Below are 15,730 nucleotides of genomic sequence, written 5' to 3'. Positions count from 1 at the left end.
GAGCTTGAATGAAATGTTGCATTTGTCAATCTGAAAAGGCAACAAAAGTCTGGATGTTGCTGCTCTGTGGGTGTATTCATTACTTGTTACATTAACTTCTGTTGCAAGTATATTTTCCTTACTAGCTTCCCCTTGCAACAGGTTTTTGAGTCTTGCAAACACTTGTTGCTTATCTAGTCATGTGATCTCAGTTTCATCATACATATGTGTTCTGGTACTTGCAGAAGAGTCAAGCCCATTATCTCTCTTTATGCCTTATTCCCATACAATGTTTGGATGTACTGATTTTTTTTGTTTGTTTGAAAAAGAAAAAATACCATTTAGACTGGTGTTTTTCATACTCACCAATTTAAGATGTTTGGATTTCAGCTCCCAGAATTCTCCAAGCAGGCATACTTAAAGTTGCCAAGTTTGAAAAATGCCGACTTAGATCATGTATTTTAGGGCGTATTTACTCTATGTTGTATATTAAAACAGCAAGAGGAGATGATTATTTCAATTCTGCATCCAATTATCTTCATCTATGTACTGCCACTGGATCAAGTGTGCATAAAAGTAAATACAAATTTTTAGTGTAAATCTACACTAGATGGATTAAAAACAATGTATAGGTTTCAATTACCATGCATATAATGACTTTATTGCTTAATTTTTAAATTTATTAAATGCAAATTTTCAGATGAGAAATATACATATTTTATTACCATTTGTAAGTAGTTTATTGTTTTAGTTTTGAGCTTATTTTTATTCAGAGGCAAATGTGGCCTTTATATCAAGTTTATCCAAAAATAAAGTCTATTGATTTCATTGGGATTTACTTTCAGGCATATATGAGTAAATGGACATAGTAGTGACAGAATATAAGCATAATTAATCAGATCTAGTGGTCTCTTATTTGTCTATTTTATTTAATGTCTTTTAATGAAATTAAATGATTTAGAATTCTTTGCCAATGAATATTCAGATTTTGTAGCCCAGATATGAAGTCCTATTTCAATATCCCATTGAATATATGGACTCCTTAAGACACCTTAGATATTTTTTGATTGCTTGTGTGTAGAATTTGTGTTACCAAGTGAAGGAAAAGAAAAAACAGGCTTTGTCATACAATAATAACGGAACATTTCAAAGTTTTTCATTAGCTTTAAATTTAGAGCCTCTTTGAATGGAAAAGATTTTTTTTTAATTTAAAGAATTAATTTATCTAACCTGCTTAACTTAAGTTGGACATTTCTAAAGATGGCTAGAATTAGTGTTTAATCAGGATTTAAACAGCGATAACAAACTCCATGAGAGTTCTCCTTGAATTAATTGCATTTATCTTGACCACAACTTGCTATGGCTGTGAAGAAGATCTTTTTATTCTCTGATTTCTGCATTGTCGAATCTCACGACTATGTCAGCTTTCTTGGTATGATCAGCTGTACGGCCGATACACAAATGCTCTTAATGAGATAGCAATGCTCATACAAACTAATTTAAATGGCATTTTTGGTTCCTGACTTCCATTTCAATAGAACAACTGTGTACTGTATGTTTTTGAACTCTGTATAGTTGTCTGTATGCAGATGGTTTTTCCAGAGAAGGCTGTCACTCTCTTCAGATTTGCTAATAATACAGAAAGCCTTGCCACACTGCTGAGTTAGCCTCCTCCAAAGTCCAGGCACGTGGCCTCAGTGCAGCATGCAAATGAGCTGGAATGCTTTTGCCCCCTGGCCCACAAAGCTCCAGGCAGAAGCCCGACTCCCGCAGAGCTATTCAGCAGGTGCTAAGTAGCGGGCAGGTGTACCATTGGCCATATGTTGCACTTAGTATAATGTTTCCCTAAAGTTCTGTAAATTGCAAGCCAGGTGAGAGGAACTGAGCAAAAACAGGCATTTGCTTAAAAGAGCAGAGCTAGACGCATGTTCAATATGCTAATAAAGGGCGATCATTATAGGCAGTGATTTAATACTGTTTCTTCGGTGCTTATCTTGAAATAAACATGATTCCCCAGAAGTATTCATGAAAAGGATTCTTCTTTGGCCGCTTAGTTTATCCAGGAGACACGTTATCAGATGGCATTGTCATTCTCAATTTCTCCAGGCCTTTTTATTCTTCAAGATTTGGTTTAATCAGTAGTAGATGTTTTCTCCATAGATTTTTCAGCGCACATTTCAACTCTGCTGAAAAACACCAAAGCAAATGTTGTTGGTTTTTACATGCTTTCTCCACCTCAAAAACTGAATTGTCTCAAATGCTCAGGGGAGCCTCCTTTGATCTTTGTGCAGCTGCTGTCTTGTTGCTGCCAACCCAGAGCTCAGACGAGACAGGCTTAAAAAAAAAAGGCACCATACAAAAAAGAGGGCAAAGCTGCACATTTAAGTTGAACTGCTCTATTTTTTTTTTTACCTCCAAGGCTGCCGCTGCTGAATTTTGTTCTACTTACATCTAAGCAAAGTACAGTCGAAACCTAATTTGAATCTTTAGCATTTTCATTCTTGCAGGTTGCAATTTTCAGTTACTTAAATTGTTTAGAAGGTTTCACTTGCATGCATATCGTTTACTGCTGTAAAACAGTGCAGGCACTCCTGCAGCCTTCAGTTTTGCAAAAGCAGAAATTTTATATGCAATGTCATAACATATGTGAACTATTTTTTAAAGAACATACAGAGAGTGATTCTCATATTGTACTCTTACAGGCGCCTGATAATCCTGTGAAAGAGACGTTCTCAAACAAGAGAGTCCCTGAATTTGCTTTATCGCTTTTAGCGTTCGTCTACGTACATTTGTTATAGTAGTTCTGCTGTGGAAAAGGTGTGGAAATCGTAAGAGTAGAAAGTCACATGTAATACTTGCAGAGTTTGTTTTTTTTAATCTATGCAGTTTTCAGGTTTGACAACTTATACATGAGCACTGACCTTTTTTTTCAGTGCAGAAATGCTTTCTGCGCAGGAAATGAATCATGCTCAAGGATCCCGACGTCTGCCAAATAAGAAAGACAAACTACTTAATATTCAGACCTGGGCCCTTACTTTTGTTAGTCATACAAGCAAAGAGTGCAGATCATTGATACTGCTCTTCCCCACTTTACATATCGACTGCATACTCTGCTATTGCCTCCTGTATCAGAGCAGCCAATTATCTGAAGAGTGTGCAGTAGGCCTAAGGGAGCACACCTTAGCTGCTTCTTCCCCCTCTTACCCTGTCATTTCACAGTTGATCATTTCGGTGTGGCAAAGTTATAATACAACCAGACAGGGTGCCCTGCCCTTTCGAGATGAACTTTTTGTTACCCACCAAACAAAGCTGAAGTTTGAACGTTCCTGAAAATGTTGACTGTGGCTGGCCAAAAAGTGGCCTTTGGGAGCTCGTGCTGCCAACTGTTGAAAATTTACAGCCATGTATATCTTTCTATTTGCCCACTCCCTCCCCCCTTTCCCCCTTGTGTGCCGCTGAAGGAGGCCACAAGCCTGCAGCTGACAGCTGTGCCCTAGGCAGCTCAGGAACAGCTGCTTTTTTTTTTCCTGGGGTGAAATTAAAAGATTAGGGGGCTATGGGCACGTGCTGGCTTCTGGGGGCCAAGACAAGGCTTGATTTAGGGTGGAACTTGTCTGCAGCGACTGACAAAGGGGCTGGATTTTGCACTCGCCGTGGGGTCAAAGGGGGGGGGGAGCACGCTTTACCGGAGACAAAAGACGGGAAGGGGGAGGAGGGAAAGTCTCTGAAAAGAGCACTTCGGCTCCCGCAACAGCTGCTCCTGCATCAGAAATTTGAGAGTCTCCTTTCACGAACACAAGAGGCCCGCCGGAGCAAAGAGGCAGAGAGGCCACGCTTTGCAGTGGTGCCATTGTTGGCAGCTGAAACGAAGGGAGCTTCCAGCAGTCTTTCCAGATTGCACCTTCTAGGCAGAGAGAAGGGGGGGGGAGGAAGAGGAGGAGGAGGAATGGCTAAGTGCAAGGCCCAAGGAAGCAGAAAAGTGTGCCACAGCAGACCACACAAGGGGGAGTGAGCCTCCTTCCTAGTTGAAATGTGTTTGTGGGTTCTTGGACACCAAGGGAGATAGTATACACATGGCTATAACATTCATTATTGGTAGATTTCTGAAACTTGAAAGGTTACACATAAACATCAATCAATACTGGAATCAGAAAAGATATATTTGGACCTACCTTGCTTATTTCTTTATTCTTGGAGTCCTTCTGAATGAAGCATTTTTGCAACCTATTTTCATGGATTTTGGTGGGTGAGGGCAACACAATTTCCACTTGTAACTGGCTCCATCCCTCCTATCCAATCACATTTTTCACAATGAATCTGACTTTAATTTTTTCTTTTTTTAAAATCAAAACTGCCAATCCATTTTATTTGCATGGCCCAGACAGATAATCATTTAAAACTGTTGTTTTTCAACCTTAGCGACTTTTAAATGTTGATGATAGTGTGAGTTCCAAATACTTTCAACCTATTGACTGGGGAATTCTGGGAGTTGAAGTCTCCACATCTTAAAGTTGCTGTGGTAGGGGTACAGTTGCTTTTATTATTATTGCCTGAGGTAGAAAAGTTCAGTTAAAATCCATTCAGGACACGTGAAATTATATGAGCGTTTTGGTTGCAATAATAAATTAATGGCAAAGCAATAATTGAGAACTGCAGCTGGGATAATGTGTTTGTTTTGACTTGTGATAAGATACTACACTACAGTATAAACATGTTTTCAAGATCTTTCAAAACACACTGCTTCTGACTTCTAGAAGGCAGGATGAAAATGTCAGGTTATTTTAACCTTGGCATAAATTTTGCCTATGGTCAGAGCCATTTGAAGAAATGGAGGTACTGAGTGCAGAAGAAGACAGTATGTAATACACATGAGCTTTTCTCAGAACTGCTGTTCTAATATGTTGAACTACAACTACTAGAAGAGCCGAGGTGGCGCAGTGGTTAGGGTGCAGTACTGCAGGCCACTTCAGCTGACTGTTATCTGCAGTTCAGCGGTTCAAATCTCACGGGCTCAAGGTTGACTCAGCCTTCCATCCTTCCGAGGTGGGTGAAATGAGGACCCGGATTGTTGGGGGCGATATGCTGACTCTGTAAACCGCTTAGAGAGGGCTGAAAGCCCTATGAAGCGGTATATAAATCTAACTGCTATTGCTATTGCTGTTCCTCTCAGAAAGCATGGCTGTGCTGCCTAGGGAAAGATGGGAGTTGTGAGACCATATGAAACACAGCAGTTTAAGAAATGTTGATTTAGGAAGCATCTGGTATGCTAGACTAATTCCTGTATATTCCTGCCTGACTTCTAGCTGCAAAATCATAAATGATTAAGTACAGAACAACCCCGAGATAATTTGTTCAGCAGATCAAATGGTTTTGAAAACTATAGCCAAATATGAGAAGGTTTATTGGAAAAGCTCAAAGGATGGCAAGCATTTGAAATGTTTGTTCCAAATGAACAAAAACACAATTGTGTAGGGTCCTTAATGTGAATATGAAAAAGTTAATAAAGCAACTTCCTTTCCTCCTGTTTGTAGAACATAAATTTTATGGCCCCAAGCTGTTCTACTATTAAATGATTTCTGCACTTCACATTTGCCACCAGCATAGTTCAAACTTCAGCTGCGAGAGAAACAAAATGTGGAAAAAGAAAAGTGCAAGAAGGAGCTATTATTTCTCAGGCCATTATTTGTGGGGATGGAGAGATATAGTCCAGAAGTCCAATCTTTTTTTTTTTTAAATTAAAATGGTATGGAGTACAATTCTTTAGTATATGCCTGAAACTTGATTTGCGATTCATCAACAAACAAGCAACCCTATATGATCTCTGTAGTTCCCTCGAAAGATTAAGCAAAATACAGGTAGCCATTAACTTTTGGTCACATTGAGCCCATAATTTCTGTTGCTAAGCAAGAGAGTTGTTAAGTGAATTTTACTTCATTTTACAAACTTTCTTGCTACAATTGTTAAGCAAATCACTGCAGTTGTTCATAGTTGATAAACAAATCTGGCTTCACTATTGACTGGGACACTGCAACCATCAAAAATATGAGTCAGTTGCCAAGCGTCTGAATTTTGATCACATGATCATGGGAATGTTGCAATGGTTTTAAGTGTCAGGCATGCAGCCGGTTCCCTTTGGGGATTTTTGGCCTGCCACATTTCTATTCTACTTTGCTGTTTCATTAGTGGGGAATTGGGAGAGGGAATAGTAAGGAGTAGAATGTGATGTTGCCAAAATAAAATTCCTTTCTAGAATCCAAGGTCATCCTTTGTCTCTGCACCTCTGCACCTGACCGGAACTGGATGGGTGGAACTGCCAGCATGGCAGTGGAAGATTGGACCATGTGATGGACTTGTGGGTGTGGGGGAAAGATCTTGAACTTTCAACTGAGTGGGGAAAACTGGGAAGCTTTAGATTCGGGTTTTCCCAGATGTGCCGTGACTCTCTTAATAAATTGGAACTTTGAGAAATACTTTACCTTGGACTCTGATTTAATTTTGAATGTTATTTGGAACCCTGACGTTAAGTGTGAAAAACAATCATGTCACTTTTTTAAGAACAGTCACTAGACAAACTTTTGTAAGTCGAGGACTACCTGTGTATGCTAGTGGAGCAATGCTGAACATTTCTCTCACCATCCTCTCATCAATCACACTAAAAGTCATGTGCTAGAACAGGGGTGTCAAACTTGATTTGACTGAGGGCTGCATCAGCGTTGTGTTTGATCTCGGAGGCCTTGGCTGGGGTGGGCGTGGCCAGCTCGATGTTACTCATGTCCGGGTGGCTGTGGTGGCCTGAGCGCTCTGCCAGCGAAAATGGGCTCCCAAGCTGTTTTCAGCTGTGATGGGCTCCTGCAACCCCTCTGCCAGTGAAAACGGAGCTCGAGTCCACAGCCATCCTGACCTCCATTTTTGCTGGCAGAAGCATCGCGGGCCAATTGTTCCCTATTTCCAGGGCAGTCCTTTAGGCCAGATCTAAGCACCCTACAAGGCAGATCTGGCCCTGGGACCTTGAGTTTGACACCCCTGTGCTAGAACACAAATGGTTTACACCAGGGTAGAACATTACTACTCCCACTATCAAGTACAAGGTAAATTGTCTATGGGCATTCTCAGTCATCCAGGTCATGCTTGTCCCAAAGGTAATTTTTTTCCAGACCTGAAGAAGCTTCTTGAATGAGAAGCAAAATGCCTTCAAAGAAAAACCAGAAAGCCCGGTTGCCTCTTGAAAAAAAGCACCCTTGGGACAAGGCGAATTGTTCAGAGACAGAAGAGCTCTTCACTTGAAGTCTATCAGTTTCCCTTGCTCAGGTTCAGTAATTTGCAGCCATTAAGTCTGCACAGACTTTCCTGCAGTTTGCGTAAAGCACAGAGAGTACAGATAGAGTCGATGTGTACTGAGCTCAGGAACAATTTGGACACCCTAAAAGGCAGGACCAGATGGGCTTTGCTTTCCCTCCCAGATGTGATTCTGTGATGCAGCAGGTAATCTAGTGTAATGCTACATAAAATCCCTGGCCAACGCTCTAAAGCAGTGTTTCCCAATCTTAGCAACTTTAAGACGAGCGGACTTCAATTCCCAGAATTCCCCAGCCAGCACGGCTGGCTGGGGAATTCTGGCAATTGAAGTCTGCTCATTTTAAAGTTGCTAAGATTTGGAAACATTGCTCAAACAACTGTCTCCGTTTTCACCCAGGGCTGAATGAAAGCTGGCATTTATATTTCATATGTGCAGTAAAGAGAGGGCTAGAATGTGAGTTTGGAAATCATGACAGCGAAGTTGTGTTATTGGTTCTACCATTGCCAGTAATAATAGACGAGAAGTTAACAAGCAGACCATTACTGTGCACAAGTGCTCTGTAATTGTGGATTCATTATCTTTCCATATAAATATTTGGCAGTAGCTACCATTTCTGTACTACTGCTTTAAATACATCAAAATCTACACTAGTAATTAAGGGCAGAGAGTCCCTGACAACAAGGGGAGGGGAGGAAGACACAAGTATTCCATCCCAAACATATGCAAATTGTGGTATTCTCCTCTTGCAGTCCAAAGGCAGCTGCCTACCGATAGCATCAGCTCATGCGTGTGGAGATCTCATTGTTTCAGTCTGCCTCTTGGTTCTCTTGCTAAGAGAGCAGGTGATTGTCAGCAAACTGGTTCTGCCTGACCTAAATGGCTTCGTCCCTTGGGCATCGTGATGCCAAAAAAGAGCCCACGGTTGACCTGGTTGCAACCAAACATAGATGAATTAAAACTAGAAGCATCCCTTTCCTGCTAAGATCTGCCCACCCAATACAGAGAATGCATGCTAAGCATCCCCAGCTACATGTGGTACAGCAGGAGACCATGTGGGAATGAGGACATCCTGTGGGCTTGCCTTCCTCGGGGGCGTTTTCCTCTTCCCTCCGAGGATGAGATCAGCTCCTTCCCTTCAAACTTTCAGGGAAGACCTAACTAGTCCACATAAGCGCTGAGGAAACAGCACTGGAGAATGATCAGTGTGGTATCTCTGGGATGAAAAAATGATACTTAGGGAGATTAAGGATTTTGTTGAAATATTACTGATTATCAACTTTTATTCTTTATTGTTGCTTTGTGGATATTTTGCTGTGTTAGAAGATTCAGTCAGCCAGTCATTTTGACTGAAGCAGCATAAAAGGTATAGAAGCAAATAAATACAGCATATGATGTAGTGGTTAAAGTGATGAAACAAGGAGTAGGGAGACCGAAATTCTAATCTAGGCCATCCTCGGTCACTGCCACTCATCAGGTAACTTTCAGCCAGCCACTCTCAGTTGAATTTACCTCATAAGATTGTTGTTGGGAAAAATAGAAGGAACATTTGTATGCCATCTTGGGCTCCTGAACAAAAAAGGTTAAGTTAAACGAAATAGATAATTCACAAAAGTAGGAGCTACAGAGAGAGAGCACTGAACATTATTGCTTGAGTCATCACATGCTTACAGGTAATCTTCAACTTGTGATCATAATTTGGACTGCACATGGAGATCATGTGACCCTGAGATGCCGCAACTGTCATAAATACATGCAGTAAAAATTTTGATCATGTGACCCTGGGAATGCTGCAACCATTCTAAGTGTGAAGACTGGTTTTAAATCCCTTTGTTCAGTCCTGTCCTAACCTCAAACTGCTTTTAAACAAAATAGGTGTAAGTTGAGAACTACCTGTACACAAAAATATATACTAAATTTTAAGCTGAGACACCTGTCCGTGTGGGTCTACCTGGGTGAATGACCATGAGCACCTGCATAATTTTCCTCATATCTTTAAAGAAAAAAGGCTACAACTAGGCTTCTGACTTTTATTAAGGTTCTGTAGTATATATTTCAATGCAATATTCAACCATTTATAAATGAGGATTAAAATCAGCAGCGCATTGGTATTAAGTGTCTAGTCCAGTATTTCTCAACTTCAGCAGGTTTAAGATGTGTGGACTTCAATTCTCAGAATTCTCCATCTACCTTAAATCTGCTGAGGTTAAAAATGCTGCTCTAGTCTTCAAACTGCATAAGATCACTTTGGAAGCCTCTGGGCATCTAGATTACTTTGAAGAAAGGCTATGATGTTCATGAAATGCCTGCTGAGAAAATATATATTGTTAAATGAATGATGGATTTCTTTTGGCTAATACATGAAAGTGGAGCTCTAATCAACTAATTCACACTTGCAACATTGGTTGCACAGACATTTTCTTCACAAGGTCCTCTGTTCTAAGTACATTCGTGCCAAGAATGATGAAACATGCACTGTGACATCACAGTGCAAGTTTTGCCCTTTTCTACTTGCGTGACAACAATGCACACAAATATGTAAGGGATGGAGTTTGTGTTACAATGCCATTGTGCTTCCTTCCTCCCTCCCCCGCCCCCATGCCTGTGTTTCTGTATTATGCATGGTCCCAGAACAAGGCATTGCATAAACCTTGGACAGTTTATCTTGAGCTGTTCTCCATGTTTGTCAATCTTTTACATAGGCTACTAAACCAAACAAAGAAAGAAAATGCATATTGTTTGTAATTCTAATTTGCTGTGTCACAGCTTATCCTTCAGCTAAAACATTCATTGCCAAATAAGGATAATAAACTGCGCAATTCGAGAAACTGAATTCTCAGTCGCCCACATGTTCTAGAACGGATTCGTGTCCCTAAATCCGAAGGAGTGAACTGAATCAGCTCCCCACCCACCCCATTTCTCCCACTTCATTGTGTGGAGATCTTCTGTCGTCTCCAGTCCCCCACAGAAAAGCATAATCTCTGTAACCGAACATAGAAGAAAATCACAGCCTGTGGAATGTAGGTGAGAGCCCATGTTTTAATGACTACCTGGGCATTTGTGCAAAAGAAAAAAAAATCCTCAGAAGTTAAGCAGCCTGATTGTTGCTTGGCTAGGAGATTGGGAGAGGGAGGAGGGGAGGGAGGGCGAGGAGGGTAGCAGGGAATCTTAGACTGGAAAGTTGAAAGAACATCCCCAAAGACAATGGCTAACCACATCCTTATTGCTGCCAAGAAAATTGAACATACACTTCTTTGAAGTTAGCAGAAATGAAGTTTGACTTAAAGGAGCTTTACCTTTACCCTGCCAACAATTTTCTATCAAGGGACTGAGCAGTTTTGACAGAAGCCTAGTGAGGGCTGGTTGCAACCATAACTGATTGACAGTTGGTTAAAAAGCTATGATGTTATCTCTGCCGTGCACAAAAGTCACAGCTGCCTGATGCTAACATCAGAGGGCGGTGGGTGGGGGAAGAGTCCCTGCTCCCCCCACCTTCCTTGCTAGGGGAGCAGGTGACTGCCAGCTGTCTGAATCCACTTGACCCTCTGTGCCTGGTCCCTTGAGAAGCCCAACCCAGAGAACCAAACAATGCAGGCCTTGCCACCCCAAAGAAGCCAAATGCTTCAATGGGGCTTTGGGGTGCCACAGAATGCCTCTGTATTTTCAGAGAGGGATTCAGCAGGTGCTTCCTCAAAGAACTGCAGCTGTTAACAAAAGCTACACAAATCCTTGCCGGGACACAGAAGAGGACTTCCATGGACTTGGATTCCATGCTGCAGCATAAAGAGGGCTGGGGATTCACCGGGCTTGCTCTGCCTGAGTCCAGAATCCTCTTCCTGATGTTCAACTTGGATGGTATTGAAAAAGTAAATCCCTCTGACCATGTGGAAAGTGCCTTCACAAACAAGACTATAAGCACCCCCAGTTCTCCTGTATTTAGAAGTAGGACTTACTGAAGGTAGTTCTCTCCCTCCCTTCAGTGGCTGTTAATCCACAACATTATTTTGATTCATTTCTTTATAGCCTGCTTTCTTCCAGACAGATGGCTTTTAGAGCTTCCAATTATAAGATATTAGGCAGGTTATCTGTCATCCTCTCCAAACTGAAAAAAGCATACAGAAATAAAAGGAAGGAAACTTACAGACAGATTTCATCATTGTCTGGAACTCCCCCCCCCCTCCAATAAAATGCTAAATTCATGAACAGGAAATTGTATAGTAAATGTACCCGCTTTCATCGTTGGTATGACAAGCAATTGCATGAACATAAGCTTTTGTTGACTCACAACAGGTTGAGCCTAAAGGTTCAGTTTTGGTGATCAATGTGTTTATTCTGAAATGTATCTGTGTCAACCAGAAGCTAGCCTGGTTATGCGGAGATTTCTCTGTTATGTTATTTTATAGAGTGGTTGTTCTTCCAGGCAATATTAATCTGTAAAAGGAATGGCACAGCAGTGGACTGAAAGCACTACCAATTAGAGACAAGAAACATAACACTAAGTTCGGGAAGTCATAGTTGTTTGGATCGTGTTATAAGAAAAGGAGACCAATTCTGGAAGAGAATCTGACAACATGGCTCTACAGTGTGTCACTGGATTTCTTGGAGGGCCCGATCAGTATTGTAGTTGTCCTCTGTGGGCTGGTCAGGGTGGAGAAGATGGAACAGGTGCCCTCCTGAAGCACCCTGCTGACCAAAATGGGGGGGGGGGCAGAGGGCCAAGGGCAGCTCCCGCGTGCCCCATTTTTGGCCTGGATGGCCTCCTGCATCCTGCCGGACAAATCGAGGCATGGGTGGCCCCTGCATGGCCCATTTTGGCTGGCAGAATGATGCAAGAATCTGTCTAGGCTGAAAATGGGCAACGTGGGAGCCTGTGTGCCCCCCGGCCCATTTTTGCTAGGAGAGGCACCATGGGCCGGTCCTTTGCTATTTCCGGCCTGGCCCTGTAGGCCAGATCTAAGCATCCTGTGGCTGAATCTGGCCCGCAGGCCTTGAGTTTGACACCCCTGCTCTACAGAGTACAAGTGAAGCCAGGAAATCTTCTTATTCTTTGTGTTATTCCCATCTTTGTTTTTTTTTTTCAGGGTCTGCAGTTTTATAGTTCACTCACCACTTATTCTAGTGTGCAGCATCAATGGGGCATACATCTATGGGTCGTACGTCTTCATGTAAGCAGTCCATCCATTGCTTTTTTGGTCATCCTTGGGGATGCCAGCTGTCAGGGTTGAGTGCAAATGCCCATGTCACAATTGTTTCTATATCAGCTCTGATCATATGTCTATACCATCACACCTTTGCTTCTCTCATTTTTTTTTCTGGAATTGGGGTGACTTTGAAAGCCTCTGGATGGCTTTGTTCATAATACGATCCAACTGTGTGACCTCCAAAGACCTTCTCATCATTCACATTTTCACTATATGCAGTGTCTGTTTGTGTCTCTTCATCATTGGCCAGCCTTCTGCCCCACAGAGTGCTCCTGGAAGGACAATTGTGTGGTGGATCTTTGATTTAAGGCACAGTGTGTTATTTTGGTCAGAGAGGATGGCAGTGACATGGTGCTACTTTAACTACGCGACGTTGACTCATGCCCAGGCAGCCAGAAATGTGTCACCATCAGTTGTTATATGGGATCAAAGGTAACGAAAATCAGAGACCTTTACAAGTGGGGTACCATCGATTATGATCATACTATCTGTCTGGATGCCGCATTCCATGTGTTCAGTTTGTCAAAATTCGTAGAGGTGTGTTTTCTGTTGGTTACCAGTCCCTCAATTTCACTCCAGGTCTTGCAAGACAGCATAACATTTTCGGCATAGAGCAAGGTCCATGGGTGCAGCATTTGCAGATCCACAGTCACTGAGGGTACAGATGAGTTTATGCGGGATCTGATCAAATGTCTTCTCTGTAGCAAGAAACACTGTTTTCTTTTCCCTGTGCCTCTCTGTCAGCAGTCAGGCATCATGGATCTCATCCATTACTTCATTACCTTTTACAAATCTGCACTGGTTTGGTGACATTGTGATGATGTTCCATAGGTGGGCATCAATGACATGTTCAAAGATTTTAATTGTGTGGCATGGCAGGTGCATTGGTCAGCAATTAGTATAGGCAGTAACATCACCTTTGTCTTTCCAGATGGGCACTGTGACATTGGCCTATGCCCTTTTAAAAAAGTCTTGCCAGGAAAACCACTCCCTGAAGTCCCATCTTCTTCCAGATTTTGGCTGGGATGTCATCTCATACAGTCATTTTACCATTTTTTTATGGTGCAAATGGCAGCTGCAACTTTCATGGACATGATGGAGACCATTGCACCCTGGGCTGGCTTGGCTACAGGGATAAGGACAGTGGTGAAATTCATTTTTTTACTACTGGTTCTGTGGGCGTGGCTTGGTGGGCATAACAGGGGAAGGATACTGCAAAATCTCCATTCCCTCCCCACTCTGGGGCCAGCCAGAGGTGGTATTTGCCAGTTCTCTGAACTACTCAAAATTTCTGTTACCGGTTCTCCAGAACCTGTGGAATTTCACCCCTGAATCAGGAGGTGTAGAAACTCCTCATTGCATATTCCATTAAAGTGACAACACCTTGATAAGCCAGGAAAACCTTATTCAGGCATTTCTGATAAATAGAATGGGGCACAGAATCAAGTAGGTGTCTTGACCCTCAGCTTCACCCACATCTTATATTCCCTCCCTCCTAATGCCTACACATTTGGAAAGATGCTTTCTATGACGCACTGTTCACAGTGAGTTATGTGGCTTAGCCTTAAAACCCTACCTAGCACTAGTTGGATAGAACAAATGAGTCCCACTGGCCTCTTGCCAATGACTGACAAGTCTACCATGGGGCATTGATCAGGGGTGGGTTCCGGCAGTCACTATTGCTGATTCGCTCGTGGGTGCACCGCACACGCTTGATGTGCGCTGTGCATGCATGCACAATACAATAAAATTGTTCTATGCATACGCAGAAGCAAAAAACAAGAACCCAGGTTCGTGGGCGTGGCAGGCCTGGGTTGCTACAGGTTTGGCTGAACCCATCTGAACCAGTAGGAACCCACCACTGGCATTGATGTAGAGAACAGGACACAAGTACTCTTTTCCACTTCCTTACAACATGTCCTTACAGTTCAGTGGTGGGTTCCGGATCCTGGTGCAACCGGTATGGTGCAACAGGGCCGCGTGTCCACCACATGAACACGCAGAGTGCACACATGCATACTTACCAGGCAGCGTATGCTTCACGCTCGTGCATGGAAGCCCCGAAAACCTCAAATACTGGCAAGGAGGGCAGGTGGGCCTTCCAGAGCACACTACCTGAATGGTACCTGGTGCTCCTGGCAGGCACCAGTACGCCCATACCGGGGCGTACCGGTCGTAACCCACTACTGTTACGGTTCCTTCGATGGAGGGTTTATCTACCAGTGCAACTTGAACTTCCGCGAAGAACCAGCCAGCAGCCCGTCATCTCTGGTTCTGCATGGGGCAACAGTTCACATGTTCTTTAAATACAGGGAGACTGTACTTAAGTGTACGATTTGTTGTACGTCAGATATTTAAATTGCTGCAAAACAGGTAGCTGTTAATAGCCATGTAGAATAACATTTGTTGCCTGAGAATAATCAAACCATGCACAGAGAAACCATTCTGTGGGCGTACAGTGTTTTGAATGCATAGCACAAATGGTTGTTTTTCTAAGTCACATTTTCTCAGAAGCAACTCATAGACTTACTTTCCAACATGCAGAAGGGTTTTTTTCTCACTCTGAATACCAGCTGGAGCTGCAAGATATACATGTCTCTAAATATTCCAAAGGCTGCAGAAAACAATGCAGTTTCAGCTTCTCTCTTCTTCCTGCAGCCCTTCACAACCTGTTATGATCAAAACTCAAATCCTGCTTACGAAAGGCATGAGAAAACCCACAGTCTCTGCTTAGCTCTTCAAGTACTGTAGAATATTCTGTCACGTGATCCTCCTGTAATTTCTTAAAGGAAAATAACAGTGATTCTTTGAAGTTCCAAATTAGATTTATAAAGCCATGTATAACTTCTGTGCCACACTTAGTTGCTGAATACATGTTAAATACAGGTACTATTGTTCATAGGCTAGAATATTTATTACAAACCCTTAAATATATTTCAGTGGTGATACAGGTAAGTACAAACCAGGCTTTATAAAACAATTGCACAACAAACCCATAACAACAATCCTTAAAATTCAATGCATCTTTTGCTGAAATAATGTTAGCTGCAGAATGTACTTAACAATATTCTAAAATTAACAATGTGCAAATTGGAATTTCCTTCTGAAATTGCTTCTTTCTAAAACTAATAATATCATGCTAAACTAATTAACAAAAGAAAATACAATACATAAGACATTATTAATGAAATAACATCACTCAAAACTAATAACAACAAAGAAAATGGGCCTGAAAAATTATGTCATAAATAATCCT

At 42.1% G+C, this 15,730-nt stretch overlaps 1 long non-coding RNA gene across 1 annotated transcript; it reads right to left on the bottom strand.

Annotated features, from left to right (window-relative positions):
- Window positions 1-1,817: 1,817 nt before the first annotated feature.
- Window positions 1,818-15,107, bottom strand: LOC148045396 (uncharacterized). Its single transcript, XR_015696575.1, has 3 exons — window positions 15,005-15,107; window positions 2,901-2,964; window positions 1,818-2,165 (listed from the first exon to the last, which is right to left on the bottom strand). It is a non-coding gene; the product is annotated as an uncharacterized LOC148045396 (long non-coding RNA).
- Between the last annotated feature and the right edge of the window lie 623 nt (window positions 15,108-15,730).

The sequence above is a fragment of the Thamnophis sirtalis genome, unplaced genomic scaffold (assembly GCF_051295495.1).
Source record: "Thamnophis sirtalis isolate CommonGarterSnake01/CBP01778 unplaced genomic scaffold, rThaSir2_p1.2 scaffold_5, whole genome shotgun sequence".
NCBI lineage: Eukaryota > Metazoa > Chordata > Lepidosauria > Squamata > Natricidae > Thamnophis > Thamnophis sirtalis.
The sequence above is the reverse complement of the archived record's forward strand: the minus strand, read 5'-3'. Positions and strand labels throughout refer to the sequence as shown.